The sequence below is a fragment of the Pteropus vampyrus genome, unplaced genomic scaffold, assembly GCF_000151845.1.
Source record: "Pteropus vampyrus isolate Shadow unplaced genomic scaffold, Pvam_2.0 Scaffold102, whole genome shotgun sequence".
In the NCBI taxonomy this organism is placed as follows: Eukaryota; Metazoa; Chordata; class Mammalia; order Chiroptera; family Pteropodidae; genus Pteropus; species Pteropus vampyrus.
This window is the reverse complement of record NW_011888883.1, coordinates 3,824,126-3,830,442: the sequence shown is the minus strand read 5'-3', so window position 1 is coordinate 3,830,442 and position 6,317 is coordinate 3,824,126.

Genomic DNA, 6,317 nt, shown 5'->3' with positions numbered 1-6,317 from the left:
AATTTTAAAGATTAGAGGGAATAGTCTGGTATGCTGAAGTGATGGTGAGGTATGTTTTGATTGGAGAAATTTGGAACTTGGCCATTTATGCTAAGGGGCTTTAGCATTGGATGATCCTGAACAATGGACTCTTCCCTTCTGAAAAGTTTCCAGTGTTCAAGTTCTGGTCATGTTCTGGTCCTTCGGTTCCATGGGAGGGGGAGATTTTGGTTCCAGATGCAACCAGGGGTCAGAGTTGTCTCTTCAGCGCATGCTTCAGTTGCATGACTAGTGGTTTTGCTCTGTTGTCTCTGACAAGTAACTCAGTCTTTTGTTAGAAACAGATTAGAGCCAGTTTGAGCTGGTTCTGTGGTTACAGATTCATTTCCTTTGTGGACTTGTTGCAAGCAGTGAAAGCAGCTACCAAAGTAACATCCTTGAATGAGTTTGTGTTTTTCCACAATGCCAGATTTATTGAGTGAAATCTTCTCAGATAAACCAATCAGGTATTCATCCACACAGGTTAACACACAACACACAGAGAGGGGAAGTACAGAGGCTTATGCGTCAGAGCAAATGGATGAAAGTCCTTAGAGTCTCCAAAGAGATCTCTGTTGACTGGCAGCGCAGATAGCTGTGCGTCTATCCCAAGCCAGCAGATCACTGAGTCAGAAGGTCAGAGTTTACGGCCCCTTACACACTTCCATGATGCTCTCAGTTAGGCCTGAACATTGTCTGTCAAAGGTGTTCAGTTTACATGAACTGGTTGGACAAGGTGGGATCCTTATACTTATCGGCTCCTGAAGATGAGGGCTTATCCAGGATAGTTGTTACTGATGCTTCTGTGGTTTTGGGCAGTACGGTCACACCCTAAGGGCATCCCCATTATATGCCCGTTGACATTACTGTCATGGCTCCCATGGAATCCATTTTGTAAAGTCTAAAAGGTCCTCATTTCTTTATGTTCTATATAGGACTCCAAGTTAGAGTCTGAATATTTATGGTATGTTCCAAGTTATGCTTTACTCTCATCCCATTCTTTCTTTCCATGTGTGAGACTAGCTGAGAAAGTTGCGCTGAAGATGTTGCGACTTCAGATTACTTTTAGTATTTTCTTTTCCCCGTCAAAGTGGAGCAGCAACAACCATTTTCATAAAACAAGAAATGGCGTGACAGTAAAATAGTAAAAGGTATTGATTAAATGGGTAAACAATTGATGATTGAAGGTAAGAGGAATGATGAGGTAGAAGGCACCAGGAGGTCCTTGTGACATGATCAAGAAAACTGAGACATCTATGCCACCTCTAATTATACTTTTTCCACTCATTTTAATGCATGTAAAAACTAAGGAATGATGCCAACCAACTGGTCTGTGTTTATAATTTATGGAATTTTTACCAATCATCTATGGACAGAGTATATGACTTACCATATAATCTTGCTTTGAAACACTTGACTTTTTTGAGAGATCTCATACTTATTGTCCCAGTGGTCTTCCTGGTCATTTGGAGATTATATTAATTTCCTATTGCTGTTGTGCAAATCACCAAAAATTTGGTGACTTAAAACAGCATAAATTAATTTTTTTAAAGTTCCAGTGGTCAAAAGTCTGAAATCAAGATGTCAAGCAGGACTGTGTTCTATTTGTAGGCTTCAAGGGAGAATGCATTTCCTTGCCCTTTTTCTGCTTCTAGAGGTTGTCTGCATTCCTTGGCTCATAACCTTTCTTTACATCACTCTAACCTCTTGCTTTCAGAGTCACATTGTCTGCTGCTCATTCTGATCCTCCTGCCTCATTCTTACAAAGACCTTTGTTTTAGCATTGGAACCTCTTAAATAATTCACAAAAATCTCCCTATCTCAAGATCCTTAACTTTATCACACCTGTAACATCTGTTTTGACATGTAAAGTAACATATTTATAGGTTCTGGGGATTTTGAACATGGACATCTTCAAGGGGTCATTATTCAGCCTATCATAGGAATTAAAAGGACACTGATTATTATCCAATTTGACAGGTAAAGAAACTGAAATGATATCGTTACAGTCTTTATGAATTCCTCTCCTAGTTAGTGGATGAGACAGAGCTAGGATCCAGAATTCTGGACTCAAATTGTGGGAGTTCTTTGTAATCCAACTGGGATTTCTTGGACTGAGATTGTGCCAAGTAGGCACTTCCACTCTGATCACATTTCTACCCAGGACAGACTGGCAGTCAGTGACAATACCTAAAACCCAGTGTTTGATAGTTAGTTGTACCTTAGAGTCATGAGGTTTAAATTGGGCACCTCTACCACAGAGACAATTACAATATATCAATTAGTTGCTTGCTTTGGATCAGAATTGTGGGGGAAATAAATGGCACAACAATTTCTCACTACCTTATTAAGTATTTGAACAATAGGGTAACTTCTTTTTTGAGGTGACATGTGGATACTCTCTTATATCAATCATAAACAAAAAGTTGGTCTGACAATTACTAAGAACAATGTAAAGACAATACGGTGGCCCGTATTATCTAAATATTCATTATCTATGTCTTACCAATTAGAAAATTACAATTAATGAGGTAAAGGGCACTATAATAGGAACACATTTATAAATGAACTGACCATCTATAAAATTAATTCTCCAATTTCGAACTAGGTAAAATAGCAGTCCCCCCTTATCTGAGGTTTTATATTCTGTGGTTTCAGTTACTCATAGTCAACTAAAGTTCTAAAATATTACACAAAGAATTCCAGAAATAAACAATGTATAGGTTTTAAATTGTGTGCCGTTCTATGTAGCGTGATGGAATTTCAAGCCATCCTACTCCATCCTGTTGGGTATGTGAATGGTCTCTTTGTTCGGCATATCTACACTGTATATGCTACTCACCCATAGGTAGCCATCTGTTATCAGATTGATATTTCTGTAGTGCTTGTGTTCAAGTAACCCATATTTTATTTAATAATGTTACATTTACATAATTTTATAGTATATTACTATAATTGTTCTGTTTTATATTAGTTATTGTTAACAATCTCATGCTGTGCTTAATTTATAAATTAAACGTTATTACAGCTATGTATGTATGTACATATAGGGGTCGTTACTATCTGTGGTTTCAGGCATCCACTAGGGGTCCCCCTGTAGGAGGATACATTCCAAAAAGGGACTACTGTATTCTACTCTACTTATCGTCTTTCTGATATTTGAATATTGTGAACACTAAACAATACAATGCAATTACCATGAAAATCAGTTACAACTGATAATTCTGATTTTGCAATAAAATATTAGAGAATCAATCAAATAGGCAAAATCCATGCCAAATTAGACTTAGCATAGTTACACTGCTTAATATTAACTAAGGGAAAGTAACAAGGGTAACAAGATAGATGCTTCTAAAGAGAATGAGTTGATTATCAAATAATTAACAGAAGCCCTTGGGAAAACTGGTGAAGATCCCAAATATTTTTTTACTTTCTATAATCCTGTTTTAAAGACCAAATATATATATATATATGTAAGAATGTTGTCATTCAGGGCTTTAATATAATATGATTGACTTTTAAAAAATTTTTGTTCATTGTAAGAATTAGATAAATTTTTAATTATACTTTGATATTATTGACTATAAAATGAAACAAACATCTTAATTTAGATTTATTTTTGAGATACAAATGTCATTTGATCTTTCTAAATTTAATAATTTCATTCTTATCTTAAGAATTTGCTTTACACAGTTTTTCTTACTACAAATGACCCTTGGATAATGACTTTTGTATTTTGGAGTCTGTAGCTCACTTTCAGAGGGGAAAAAAAGCATTTGAAGATTTCTAATTCTAACCATCAGCATATGGTTGTAAACCACAACTTAAGGCTACCAGTTTTTTGGCCATGGGTAGGAAGTTTTGAAGTGGTAAACAGGGCCAATAACAGTTAATTGAGCTTCCTGGAAAGACAGTTTTCTAGAAGACTTTTTTGGATCTTACTGGACAAAGAATTTTTCCTTCAGAGAATAGAAAGACAAATAGATTTCTTAGGGGGCTGATAAGAGCCAGAGAAACCCCTTAGAGGTCCCAAAAGTGAGGTAGAATATGTGGTCACTTCTGATCAGAAGCTACTATAGCCAGTAGCATCATTCAACATGATTCAAGAAAAAGATGAGCTGGTGAAGTCCTTCAATCATGGTGAGGACTTCTAGAGGCCCAGAGAAGCACAAGGAGGGCCATTGTACTCATTCTAGAGAGATTTGATTAGATAAATTCTAGTCGGGACACTGAAAGGATAGTTAAGAAGAATACATTTTGTTGTACAAGACACAGGCTACTAAACTGTTAATGTATCTATGTTAATTGCTCAGTAAATCTGTCTGCAGGACATTTTTTGGTGTTTTTTTCAGCTGTGTTCCTTTATTGTTCACTGAGCTGTGTTCCTTTATTGTTCACTGAGGTCTAAAAAAAAATAATTTTTTTAGATTTTATAAAACAGAAATAATCAAATTTGGATGAATACAGCTGATTATTTGGAGTTTTCTAAATTAATGTTGTATCAGGAGAACATTTTTTTTTTAAGTGGTATACTACCAAAGGTGATTTGAAAAATTGGTGCCTGAATAGAAACTTGCTCTATGTGTTTTCATAAAACTTTGTAAATCATTCTATTATTTCTCTCCTTCTCTCTCTCTCTGTCTCCTTCCCTCCCCCTCTCTCTTTCTCTGCTAAATTGAGACATTCCTAAAGGCAAGAATTATGGCCTATTAATGACTTAATTCCAATTCTCTTAATTTTAAAAAAAGTGGATTAAATAAATCTGTGAATTTGAATAATTTAGTGTCACAGTTCCACAGGTGAATTTATTTTTCTTTCTCAATATCTGAACTCATTCACCTTCTCTCAAATTATAAAGCAACAAATTGTGATAATTGGGAACAGAGATCTAATTCCACTCATTTAGCAATGTTTATCTCCTAGAGAGAAGGAAATAAAATAAGATGGTGTTTTATTATCATTTCTAGATTTATGATTCAATTAATTATATGTAAATTATAAGAAGACCAAATAATATCTGAGATTCTAGGGTCCTGCTGTAATAAAATCTTGAGTGATAAAAGCAGCTATAATTTACTACAGTTTCCTGAGTGTCTGTGTATTAGGCTTTTTGCTAGATGTTTTACATGAAATCTTAACATCAAACATGCAGGATACTTGTAGCCCCTTTTTACAGAGGAAGAAATTAAGCTCAGTAATTTGCCCTACATCACAGAGAAAAAAGCTTGTAAATGGCGGAAACCCAGAATTTAAACTCAGGGCAGTCAGATTTTATAGTATTCTGGTGTGACCTGGGTCTTGTATATTCTTGCAGAAGATATGCTCAATTTGGGATACAGGAGTGCGAGTCGAAAAGGACCATTCACTGGCTACTAGTTGCTAATTTTGGGTTTAGGCATAGAGTCCTCTTTCAACAAACACTTCACCTTTGTGAATTCTGAGTAAAGTAGCATCTGTAGACACTGCTGACCACAAAGTCTCACTGACTCAGCTGTGTAGTGATGTAGTAGGTTTGTACTCTCATTAAGTACAGAAAGTCTCTAGGCACAGATGACTAAATAATCCCTCCCCTCAATTAGGCCTTTTACATGTGGTGCTCTGGCAGCCTGTCTGCCTCTGTTCAAAGTAGAGAGGAGGTTACCCTTGTAACTATGTTTAGCTTGGATTTGGCAGAATAAAAAAGCCAAATAATCCTGGCAAATATAGAGACCACTATGTCTGCATTAGATCCAACCATTGTTTGACTCTACATAAATAGGCTTTTCTTTGTTGGATATAATTTGAGTTTATGTGTTATGGTGTTCCGTTTTTACCTATAACTCATGTGACTTCAGCTGGCCAGACTCTAGATTGTTTACAGATATAGCGTCTGTTTCTCCATGGTGTAGACTTGATTCTGATGGCTGCTGTGTCCCTGGTTTGGTTAAAGAACGATTTGGGGAGGCAATTCAAGGGATTGTTGAAGCATAGCTACCTCATAAACATAACATATTTGCTTTTATGATACTTTTTTCTATATAAGCTTATAAATGGAGATGATTTATCAGTGTTTACATCAATCCCATCAGGTGGGTGGAAGCTAAGTATCATCCATAAAATTAACATCTGTGTGTCAGCTGCATGCTGAATGCTGTATTCACAAGGACTTTTTCCATTGGCACTGCTTTTCCAAACATTGCTTCTGTTTCCTTCTTCATAGGTCCCTTGATAAATCCAGATGCAGAAAGAGGCAGGCTACAGGCAAGGCACAGATGGATTAATAAGAGCACTAGATTAGCAAGGCTGGCGACTCAGATTTT